The sequence below is a fragment of the Nicotiana tabacum genome, chromosome 18 (assembly GCF_000715075.1).
Source record: "Nicotiana tabacum cultivar K326 chromosome 18, ASM71507v2, whole genome shotgun sequence".
Classification (NCBI taxonomy): Eukaryota; Viridiplantae; Streptophyta; class Magnoliopsida; order Solanales; family Solanaceae; genus Nicotiana; species Nicotiana tabacum.
The window spans coordinates 23,166,498-23,178,805 of NC_134097.1; the positions used below are offsets into that span (position 1 = coordinate 23,166,498).

The following is a 12,308-nucleotide window of genomic DNA, read 5'->3' on the forward strand; positions in this document are numbered from 1 at the left end:
TGCTCTGTGTGTATTAATATCTATGTATTTCAGCTCTCTCCTCTCCAATCTCTCTCCCTAAAACTGAGGGAAGTCCTCCTCTTTTATAAGCCTAAAGTCTGCCCTTTAACAGCCTGTTAGACCAAAAGAACACCCCTCCCATGTGCCATCTTCTTTTCAGTTTCCACTCAGCTATTTAAGTATTAACCCCATGACATTCCCTGGCAGGCTTAACTTTTTAGTAATGTTTATTATTTCTGAAACTTAAAGCAGAATATGGGCAGCAGGATGTAGTCTGACAGCACATGCTGTCAAACTATTTAATTCAAAAGCACTTAGGCAGGGCACAGGATGTGCACAAAATGCACATGTTGTGCATAAGTGCACATGCCCTCCAATTTCAGAACTGTGACTAAACAGAACATCGATTTTTACATTTCTGATTCAAATTACCAATTATAAGCACTAAACTCAGTTCCTAAGTGATTCAAGTCATGCTTATCAAAAGTAAATCGATTTGTTATTGTTCAGGCAGCTGAAACTAATTGACGACACATGTCGACTCGACTATATTAGTTATAACACATACAATCGAAACCAAAATCAGACATTTAACAGTATAGGACACATGATTCGAATTGTACTGACTAAGCAGAATTGTACTCGAGGAATCAGTTAATCAGATCAAATTTGGAATTCAACTAATTGCACAACAAATACATATATATTATCAGAACAAGTAGAAGAAGAAACTCAATCAAACAACAAAGGTTCAGGCAAGGTGGACAGGACACAGTTGGTAAAATTCGAAACACCCATTTCACAACAATAATAACAGCCTTTTAATCAAACATGGACTAACAGAACAAAGAAAAGAGAACAAAACTCACCTTAAATCCCGAAAAAATCAAAACCTTAACTCGGACTCGGACAGACCTTTCTTAAGGCTGAACGGACTTTAATCGAAGTGTTTCTCAGATGAGAAACACTTCAATTAAGGTCCATTAGACCTTAATCTCTTCGGCTCGAACAAGACAATGGACCATCGACGAGGAACTTTAAAGTTCCGAAAATTAGATCCGGGATTCGTGCTTCCCTAGTCAGATTCGGACCAAACCAAGCATGGTTTGGTCACGAAGGGGGTCTGGGGAGTGTCTGGTGTGAAGCTGGGGTTAAACAGTGTAGATCGAGTTTTGACTCGAATCTTCAAATGAAGATTCGAGAAGGTGGGATGGGATTCGAGCTGAACGGTTGGTGGATCCATGTTCGGGGTGTCAAGGTGGTCCTAGGGTGTTAAGGTGAGGGTCACCGGCGTTCATGCCGCCGGGTTTCTGGTAAAGGGAGATGGGGGCGGCTAGGGTTTGAAGGGGAAGGGTTTGGTGAGGACGAAGGCTGGGGTATCGGATAGGGGGGCAGGGTATGGTAAGGGGCTTATATATGGAATGGGTGGGTTGATCTCAGCCGTCGGATCAATCGAAATCAATGGCTTGGATCTGAAGGCTTAGGGGAAACGGTGTCGTTTCATCTAAAGGGGGTTTGGGTTGGTCCGGGTGGAAATGGGTCGGGTTCATCATGGGTTGTGAGGAGGTGATCTTGGCCGTTGATCATTCAGAGATCAACGGCTCAGATCAGACTCAACCATTACGACGTCGTTTGGACGTCCTTGGTGTCAGCTGGACTGGACTGGGTTGCACAGGGGTTTTGGGCTGAGTTTGTTTGGGCCAATTTGTTTAAAATTGGCCCAAGTCCGAAAAGATTTCTTTTTTTATTATTATTATTTTATTTTCTTCTTTATTTTAAAAACAAAAACCTAAGTAAATCAAATTAAAATTAAATAAACACTTAATACAATTGTTTGCACACACCTTAAAATATTTTAAAACAGGTAAAATCAAGCAAGAACAAAATCACGGACAAAGATGCCTATTTATGATTTTCTATTTAACAACCGGATTACGGTTCAAATTATGCATGACACATACATTTTTTGTATTTTGTTTTTAATAAAAATAAAATGGGCAAAAAATCATAAATAATTAACAAAGTGCCATGTAAAAATCCAAAAATTGTACAGCAGGACCAATTGTTATTATTTTTTATTTCTTTTGGAGCGATCGTCGCGCGAAACAAAAATCACTTGCTCACAATTCGTATCAGTGGCAACACTCTGGGTCAAACAAGAAAGAACAAAAGTAAAAATGAGAGAGTCTTATTGGTGAAAACCTTCACGGGCACCGTAAGGCGACGGGAGCTGAGAGAAAATAAGATGAGAGAGTCTTAGTGGTGAAAACCTTCACGGGCACCGCAAGGCGAAAGTGAGTTGAGGGATGGAAAACTGAGAAAGGTCTGTTGATGGAAACCGTTGCGTGGTACTGCAGGAAAACAATGTTAAGGTCTGGGTAATTCAAACCATTGATGGAAGTTCTGGGCAACAAAGTATGGCAATTGAAAGTTGGTTATTCGGACAGATTGGGCCGATCAATCCAAAATGCATGTCATAACCATTGGTACTAGCTGTCTCGCTCAGATAAGTCGCTTTCCTTCTCTTTTTAAACAGCCATCTGGTTTTGGATTCTTCTTACCCTTGACTAAAAAATCATCGCATTTCATTTTCTTTTGAGGGTTTTTATCTAGCTGAGATGTTTCAGTACTAGTCTTGGTCAATGCAAGCAGAAAGGACTTCAAAGCTCACTACGGGCTTCTAGAATTGTAAAGCACAACGTGGTCAGAGCATGTCAAAAACAACTTGATGTCAAATGGAATACAGGGAATTAACGGAAGTTTCATCGGTGAAATGATTGGGGAATGTCGTGGGAAAGGCAAAAGCTTAAAAAAAAGGTCAGAAAAATGAAATAACAATGTGGGTGTAAAACATTTAGGTCGCCGGATGTTGGGAAATTCAAAAGTTGGTCAGAAAGTCAAGCGGTTCAGGGTCAGTGCGTGGAAGGCAGTCAACACAAAGAAAGGCAGCGGAAGGATTTTTCAGCAAGAAGGCCATCAACTAACCACCGTTTTAAACTGACGAAATTTTCTTTGATTATAACAGGGGCAGAAAGTTTGCCGTTGAGAAGGTATTCTCCAAAAGAAAAAACAAGCAGTAATCAGGTTTGATCACCAAGTGTGGTTTGATTAAACACAAGATAATCTTGAATGCATAAGGGGAATGTAATTTGGTTGCAGAGTTTGCATGATTAGAATAAGTGCAAGTTGTCAGGACCTTCCTGGATAATAGGATGAAATTCATATACCCGGGTAAGATACTTTGGTACAGTGAGAAGTAACACCTTAGGTTCATAATTGTTTGGAGCAGTCAGGAGCCCGCCTGGATAACAGAGGAATACGTTCAATTTCAAATTTGGAAATCAGGAGTCCGCCTGGAGAATAGAGACATACCATTCAGATTTTAAGCAATCAGGAGCCCGCCTGGAGAACGGAGGTGATACAACTCAAGTTTTTAGCTTCCCATCAATCTCTTTGTTTATTTAGCAATCAGGAGTCCGCCTGGAGAATAGAGACATACAATTTAATTTTTGCAATCAGGAGTCCGCCTGAAGAATAGAGACATACAATTTAATTTTAGCAATCAGGATTCCGCCTGGAGAATAGAGACACACAATTTAATTTTAGCAGTCAGGAGCCCGCCTGGAAAATGGAGGTGTTAAATATTTTAAGCAGTCGAAGTCAGGAGCCCGCCTGGATAATAGAGGAGCAGCTTCAATTTTAAGTTCAACAGTCAGGAGCCCGCCTGGAAAATGGAGGTGTTAAATATTTTTAGCAGTCGAAATCAGGAGCCCGCCTGAAGAACAGAGGTGACATAATTCAATTTTAGTTTTCAATCAATCTCTTTGTCTATTTTGAAGTCAGGAGCCCGCCTGAAGAATAGAGGCATGCAATTCAAGTTTCGGAAGTCAGGGGCCTGCTTGAAGAGTGGAGTTGAAGTTAGGAGCCCTCCTGGGAAATTGAGGTTGTTATATTCTAAGTTGTAGTCGAAATCAGGAGCCTGCCTGGATAACAGAAGAATACATACAGTTCAAGTCTCAGAAGAACAACATGGAATTTTATTGAGAAAGAACAAGACAATGAGGCAACAAGGAGACACAAGACAACAAGGCAGCAAGGAAGTACAAGAGCAAGTTTGAAGAATTTAGATAGGATTTTTGTAATTCATAGAGCATAGTCAGTTTAGCTTCTTTTATCTTTGACGTGGTGTAATAAGGGAGGTCAGCAAGCAGTACAACAGCAGTAACAACTGCAAGCGCAGTGCAATCACAGTTCCTGGTAGTCCCAGCTACCAGACATTACCGAACTACACTGACCTGATTCCTGTTTAGCCCAGGATATGTAGGCAACCTCCGAAGCAGGATGCGGTCAAACTTTTCAAAAATGCTTCACACGGAATTTTCAAACAGGCAAAAATCGCTCGTATTTGCTCACTTATCTTTGCCCGAAAACATTTCATGTTTTCAAGCAAAGAGGGGCAGCTGTGAGCACGTGATTTTTGCCCTAAATATGATTATTCCCAAAATCCCAAAACAAAATAATTTTTCTTTATTTTTTACAATTTTTGTGCATTTCGGTATCATTTTCTGATAATTGTTGCATTCTATTGGTGCATGTTAATTTTTATAAAATACAAAAATATGCATTTTTGCATTTAGGTTTTAGTTTTATGTTTTTTAGTATCAACTAAAGTTTAATTTGTTTAGAACAAAACATGAAAATCACAAAAATTAGTTCATTTTTGCATTTTAATGATTTCTATTGGGAATTCATCATGAAATAGTTTTCAAACAATTTTAAGAATTAATTAGTCTTCATTTTGAAATAACTAGGATTTCATGTTAGTTTTACATCTCCATAAAATTGGAAAAATTATAAAAATTTAAAAGTAAGAAAAGAAAATAAAAAGAAAATAAGAGTAGAAAATTTGGTCTTACTAGAAGACCCAAATTTGGGCCAGAATCAATCCCAATCCCAGCCTAAACCTATATCATCTTCCCCCCGCCCAATCACACAGAAACCCAGCCCAAGTACCAGCAACCCGGTCCGTTCCCCCTTCTAATCGAAACGACGTCGTTTCGTGGGCTCCGAATCAGGACTGCTGGATCTCATCAATCCAACGGTTCGGAACTAACGAGGTTCCAATGGTCTGAAAGCCCACCCCAGGACCTCGTCTTCCTCACCCCACCTCTCCTCTCAAACCCTAATCTGCGCCGCCCCTAAATCCCTCGCCGGCGGTGAACGCAACCTACGTCGTTCACCCCCAGATTAACACCATAGATCCCACATGAATCCCTATTTCCACTCCCGTTATTAGTTTTCCTTGAATGTTGCCGGAGCTCGTCGAATCTTAGTTTGAAGTTTTCCAACCAAGTGGCAAGTTCATCCAAACCAGCCCAAAATCACACCACATAATCCCCGTTCTTCCCTCAACCCTAATCCGTGATTATTTTCCTTCAAATCTCTGTGAAACGGCTCGAATCTTAGATCTAAGAATTTCTGGCCAAAACCCTAAACTAAATCTTTGTGATTTTGAACCGTAGTATCCTTAACCATGTGTTCTCTTGTAAGAACACATGGTTAGGGATGTTACGCGTCAAAAATCTGAAAGGATTCAGACGTTAATGACTGGCCGGAGTTCCTCGTGCTTCTGTGAGATTTTCCTGTTTCTTTTTACTCGCATGATTGAAGTTCTAGTTACAATTTTTGTTTCATTAATTGTTCTGTTAAATTTATGATTTATTTTGTGCATTAGTATAATTCTGCCAATTGTTGATTAGTTCTGAGTTGATATTTGTTTGAATGATTGTGAGTTTATGGGTTAAGAATTAGTTTAAGTTCATTTAATGTTGATCATGTTAGCGTAAGCTTAGTTTGATTTCATTTAGTTTGATTGAGTTGGTATAATTGAACAATTGGGTTTGGTCAGTTTGATTAGTTGATTTTTGAGTGTTAATTAATCAATTTCAGTTAGTTTTAGATTAACTTAGGGGATTGGTTATAGCTGTTAAGGATGAGGGTAGGTTCAGTAACTTTGAGGAGCCTTCAGGGGTAGTCTGGGTATGGAAAAGGGTAATTCTGATAGGAATAGTAATATTAAAGTATTTGGAAGGGCAGTATAGGTATTGTATGGGTAGAAGAATACCTTAGGGCCTTCTAGAATGGGATTTTAGTGCACATTTCAGCACAATAGGGGTGCTTACTTGTTTAGCAAGTCAAGAATAGAGAGACTAAACAGAAAATAGGGAAGGGACTAATTAGAAAATCAGAATCTGATCTATTCTCTTTTGGTTGCCTATAAAAGGGCATGAAATGCCTTGGGAAAGGGGGTTCTTCTTCTTCCTTCAGCTAAGCTCGAAAATCCCCACAAAAGGCTCTCCTCTCTGCTTTCAATTCCAGTTAATAGTTCCATTCCAGTATTCAAAAAATAAAAACATCAAAAAATGAGGAAATCAAAAACAATCTTACAGTTTCATTATTAGTTTTGGATTTCAGTTGGGTTTTGGGTTTAGCAGTATTGCAGAGGTGTTTAGGTTCAGCTGGGAGGGCTAGGAGTGCATTTGAAGTGTGTGTTGAATTGATCTGTGGAGTCTGTTGGTATTTCTGGTTTTCAAAAGCAGTTCCTGGCATGTTCTGTGGTGTATATTGTTGAGTTTGTTGCTTTTGCTATTCAAAGTAGCTGATTCCTTTCCTTTTCTCTATTTACATTCTAATTTCCAGGTACATTTCTTTGAACTCCACTGATGTATGCTCGTTGAAGTTGAAATGAAATGTTCAAAGGGTCTATTATTCGACTGAAGACAGTCTGTGTTTTAACTGATATTCATAGTGTAGTTTCCTGTTATATAACTGGCAGTTATATGTATAATTAAGATTGTTCAGTAAGGTTGATTACATGTTGAATGTTGCATAACGTTGAACTGTCGAATTGGGCATTTGAAATAGCATTGAGCATAGGCCTGGTCTAATTTGAAGATTTGTGTGAATAGTCATCAGTAGCAATCGGATCTATGTAACTGACATATGAATTCAGGAGCAAGTCTAGCAACATTCAGCCTAGTTACTAGTACTTTTGTCGTTAATCATGTTAGTGTAGTAGAATGTCTGCTTTTGATTAAAGGTTCTGAAATCGTTTGGTAGGCAAACCATAGTTGTTGTTGGGAGATTGGTATTGAAACCAGTTAAAAATCATGAAACAAAACTCATTCATAATTGGTTTAGTTCATTAAAAGCAGCAGGTCTTGATAGGTAATTGGTAGGACAAATCGGTTTAGTAATATTTGGAATTCATGGCTATCAGTTAAATGAGGGTATACATTATCGTTGTGATGACTCGTTGGTGTTATAGCAATTGTTGCAGTTGGAATCTTACTCATATTTGTTGGGCTGTTTGGACCGCATCAAAGCCATGAGGCAGGCCCAATCTTTCTTTGAATTTGGGTCTTAGTTTACTTCGGTGTAATTCAATTCTAAATTAATTAGTCTTTAGAGACACATAATAAGTAGGAAATCATAGTTACTTCGGGATTGCTACTAGCCTCGCCCAAATAAAATCACGGATGCGGGCTGTCAACAATTGGTTATTAAAATGATTAGAATTTGGGATGGCCAACAATTGGTCCCCAAATAATATTACGTTAGAATCTTTAGGCGCAATTTTAATTAAAGTACCTTCTTAAACTCGGGTGTGCATTGATGTCACCCAAATCCAAATCTCGACAAAGTCGAAACGTGTTGACAACCACGGGTGCATTGATTGCGACATGGATCGAAACGCGTTTTCACGACGTTGCAATTCTTTTAAAAGAAATAACAATAAAAGCGATTTACGAATAAAAGGCACATAAGTTAGCATGTATTAAAATCAGATAAAATCAAATACAACAGTTAAGCGATCGTGCTAAAACCACGGAATCCGGGAATGCCTAATACCTTCTCCCGGGTTAACAGAATTCCTTACCCGGATTTCTGGTTCGCGGACTGTTAACAGAATCCGGGTAAATTTAGTTATAGTGTTGCATAAATTTTCTGCTTCTGTAAATCTTCAAATGTGATTGCATTACTGGGCTGTTTTCATTTTGTCATGAGCGTGTCGATTACTTCGAATATGGGACGACAGTCGTTTAAGAAATCAAAATCACTCTGGCATGAGCTTGATACCCTTTGTAGGTGAGAGTCATTTTGTCATACCCTTTGTAGGTGAGAGTCATTTTGTCATATGCTACATTAGATTAACATTGTTGGGCCCAGTCGTGATGATTTCTCCTTTTCCCAACAAGCACACCCTGATCTGGACCTTATGAAGAGCCCAGCTGCACTCTTTGTTTTAAGTCTTGCGATTAGTAATTGGTCATTAGGCCTCTTAGCCAATTTGGGTTCCTTTAATAGTTAAATGTAGGTTCTACTGACATTGGCCCCATGGTTTTTTTTTTCAAACTTCAAATTAGCGTGGTCTAGAAGTAAATCAGAGGTATAGTTAGGCCCTTCAATAAATTAACTAGTTTCTTAAAATGAATTTGGGGCGTGCCATGTCGTAAGATACAATTTAGGGCCCTCCGAAGCTTAATTTCACATTTCCTTTTAAGAATTAGGATCGAGGTGCACCGTGCCAAACAAAATGACAATTGCATGGCCCTCATTTAATCAATTTTATTTTATCCTAAAAATCGAGGCGCGCCATTTAGCGAATTTCCATGGCCCTCGTATTAATTTCATAATTTGGATATAAATAATAACCAATGATCGTAGTTTGATTTAGTCACGTTTAATATACTATCGTGGTTATGGACACGTTCGCGTGATATGATTATGATTCTAAAAATAAAATCAGAGTATGCGTTCGCGTAACTTCGGCTAAATTTTTTCTTAATAATAATAAAGTGTTATTAATTGTGGACACGTTCGCGTGACATAATTTTTGACACGCCGAACAAATAAGTACACGTACGCGTGACCAGTTTCCAGATAATTTTTAATTAAAAGGAGGTAAAAGCACATAGGTTCTAAATGAGTAATTAGACAATTCTAATAAGCCAAGTATGATCAAAAGGACCGTGCTAAAACCACGGAACTTGGGAGTGCCTAACACCTTCTCCTGGGTTAACAAAATTCCTTACCCGGATTTTTGTGTTCGCAGACTGGATAACAGAGTCAATCTTTTCCTCGATTCGAGATTTAAGCCGGTGACTTGGGACACCATAAATTATCCCAAGTGGCGACTCTGAATTTAATAAAAATGATCCCGTTTCGATTGTCACTTAAATTGGAAAAACTCCCTATATCCCTTTCAGGGTAGGAAAAAGGAGGTGAGACAGCTCTGGCGACTCTGCTGGGGATCAAACCCAGAATCTCTGGTTCAGGGTTCAAGAATTCGAGCTTGTTAAATGATTTTTTTTTACTTGGCTTCATTTATCGTTGATATTACTGTATTCTGTGAACCTTTTGTGCTAAATGTTATTTGTTTATCGCTTTAATATCGTTTGAATTGTATATAACTGTCTTCCTATGCAACCCTTCTGAGTCTTCTGAAAATGGTGCACACGTTCGCGTGGCCCGCTTTTTCTGTAGAAGTTATACCAAATAGAATGAGGCTGGGCAAGCGACAAGGCCGGGTAGACTTCAGTGCTCCAGGTACGTCGCCCCCTCCTCGGCCTCAGTTGTCCACTCGGGTACCCCAAGTCTAGACCAAAACCTCAGATTTAAACCTAGAAAAACACAGCTTCATGCCGGATCCCTAGTAGGAACGTTTGTTTGCATCATGTGCATTTGACTTAGGGGACTCAACACAGGGGTTGGGTCCGTCTAGGACAGGTGTGCCAGAAATAACATACCATCCTGATGCATTCTATGTGCTATGTGAATATTTATTTGTTTTGGCTTGAATGCTAACCGTCTAGGGAAAATAAAGCAAAGAGAAAAACCAAGAGTGATATAGGGAAGAAATAAAGCCCGGTTCTAAAGAAAACCCCGGTATTTGAAAACGTCCCGAAACTCTGCCAAAATTTTCAAAAAGGGTTATTCCAAAAAGTCAAACACTGTGTTCTTCCAAATGTGTCAAAACTGACCGAACTACGCAGTCTGATTCTCACCGGATGTGAGACACGTAGGCAACCTATATAAGGTTCGGCCTTATTTTTGAAAAAAGAAAAGAAAAAGAGAGTCAGTGGTCAAGTAAATACAGTATAGATTTTTTTGTCAAAATAAGTCGATCCAGCTTCAGCAATGTCTTAAACTGTTCTTGCCGAGATAGCCTTAGAGTATTTTTTTTAGTTGTCGAAAGGCTATTTTTGTAAAAGAACAAACAAGTTTGTGAAGTGTTACAAAGTAATCCTCCCCAGCCTCAAAATTCGTGTGAAATTGGGAAGGGGTCACACTTGCAAAAACAATCATTTGGCTAAAATTGGCATATAGGGGAAGAAATCATGGTCCTTTGATTTGTTTTTTCGAAGATCTATTTACAAAAAGGTTCACTAGAGTCAACCCTAACCTTAACCTTCCACAGGAACAAATGAATACCATTCAGGATCTGCCAGAAGTGGTCAGGGAACAGGCTCAGTTGCAATTGCGTATGTGGTGGAATGATCTAGATGAAGATGGTCAGAAATGGATAAAAAAGCAATTGGATGTCCTTATAAACATTTTTGAGATTAAACCACGGGAAAATCTAATCAAGGCCCTGGTAACTTTCTAGGATCCTGTCCACAATGTCTTTCGTTTCTCGGACTTTAAGATCACCCCTAGTTTGGAGGAAATGGCGGGGTTCATTGAGTTTGGATGGGATTTGAGGAAGAAACAACTTATATTTCCAAGGACTCCATCGGTGCACAAGTTCTTTGACCTCCTGAATATTAGTAAACAGACGAATAAAGACCATGTGAGCAACGGATGTTGTGCTTTCCATTTCTTATACTTCAAGTTCGGGCACTCTGCTAGTTTCGAAACACATGAAAAGGGTCTGAGCAATAAACAAGATAAGAGTTGTTGGCAAATTCATCGCCGGTTTGCATTCATTGTGGCATTCTTGGGGATCATGGCTTTTCCAAATGAGAAAGGGACGGTGTATATTCGTATGGCTAGAATTGCACAAATCCTCACTACCAAGGAAGATCATACACTTGCCCTGTTGGTGCTGGCGGATATTTATCGAGCATTGACTTTATGCAAAACATGGGCTCAATTCTTTGAAGGTTGCAACATCCTTCTGCAAATGTGGTTGATCGAGCACCTTCGCCATCTTCCCAGATTCATGAGTTATGGTTCGAGCCCGGGTAACTTCATCACCAGCTACAAGGAGAGGGTAAAGGATTACAACGCATCAGAAGGGTTTGAAGCATGGGTCTCCGACTTGAAAGGTCTCAACGCAGGTCAGGTCGAGTGGACTATAGGATGGCTCCCGAGGACAGAAGCCATATATATGACTACTTCTAAGGGCTACCTGAGGTTAATGGGTGTAAGGAGTATTCAGCCATATGCACCGCAAAGGGTCTTGAGGCAATTGGGAAGGTATCAAATTGTGCCCAAAGATGAAGTTCTAAGCACCAAAGTCATAGAGTTACATCCAGAAGCTATATTGCCTGAGGCTGTAGTTCAGCAGGATTGGAATAGCTGTCGGTATCTAAAAAATGGCACCCAGGTACCAGACATCGCCAGGGAGGGAAGTAGATCCAAACTATGCTGCTTGGTTTGAGAAAATGTCTTGTGTAAATAACGAGCCAGAGCCCGAGAGCCCTGCCAAAAGGCCTCATGTACAAGCCTTTGATGACAAAATTCAGGAAAGGTTAGCCTGGGGGAGAAGGAAAAGGAATATAAGGCCACCATGCATAATCTACGAGAAGAGTTGAGAAATGTCACCTTCAACAATGATTTGCAGGCACAAGAGGCCGAGGGTGAGAGGAGAAGATTGGTGCGAGAAAATGAAGCTCTCAGAGCCCAGGTTCGACAGTTGAAAATTGAAGTCGAGAACCCAGGTTGAAGTAGGAAAGATGAAAGGCTCATTTATAATCTCTCAAAAGGTACGTGACTATGAAGATGACCTACAGAAAGCTGAGTCTGAACTAGCAAAAGCACAAGCAAGGTTGGCTAAAAGTGCCGAAAGGTGTGCAGCTTTCGTTCAGCAGATGAAAAGAAGATATGAAAAAGGGGTCATGGGTTGGGAAAAGACAATTGGCAACCTCGAAGTTGAAACGGCTAAACAAGCCAAAAACTTTAAGACTGAAAGAGAACATTGTTACGCCTTAATGGCACGGTTGGAAGAGGACTTGCAAGAGCAAAACCACGTTGCCACTCAGGTCTTAGGGGCTAGATCCCGTCAGATTGGTCGTTTGTTACAA

General features: G+C 39.8%; 1 long non-coding RNA gene across 2 annotated transcripts in view; it reads right to left on the bottom strand.

Annotated features, from left to right (window-relative positions):
* Positions 1-12,308, bottom strand: part of LOC142172878 (uncharacterized) — a 38,276-nt gene that overhangs the window by 750 nt on the left and 25,218 nt on the right. Inside the window, exons 2-3 of one of the 2 annotated variants that reach the window (XR_012701946.1) lie at positions 3,594-3,983; positions 3,373-3,480 (exon numbers count right to left, since the gene is read on the bottom strand). This is a non-coding gene — a long non-coding RNA (uncharacterized LOC142172878). Of the gene's footprint in view, positions 1-3,372; positions 3,984-12,308 lie in introns of both variants that reach the window. The other variant, XR_012701945.1, reaches the window with a different exon arrangement.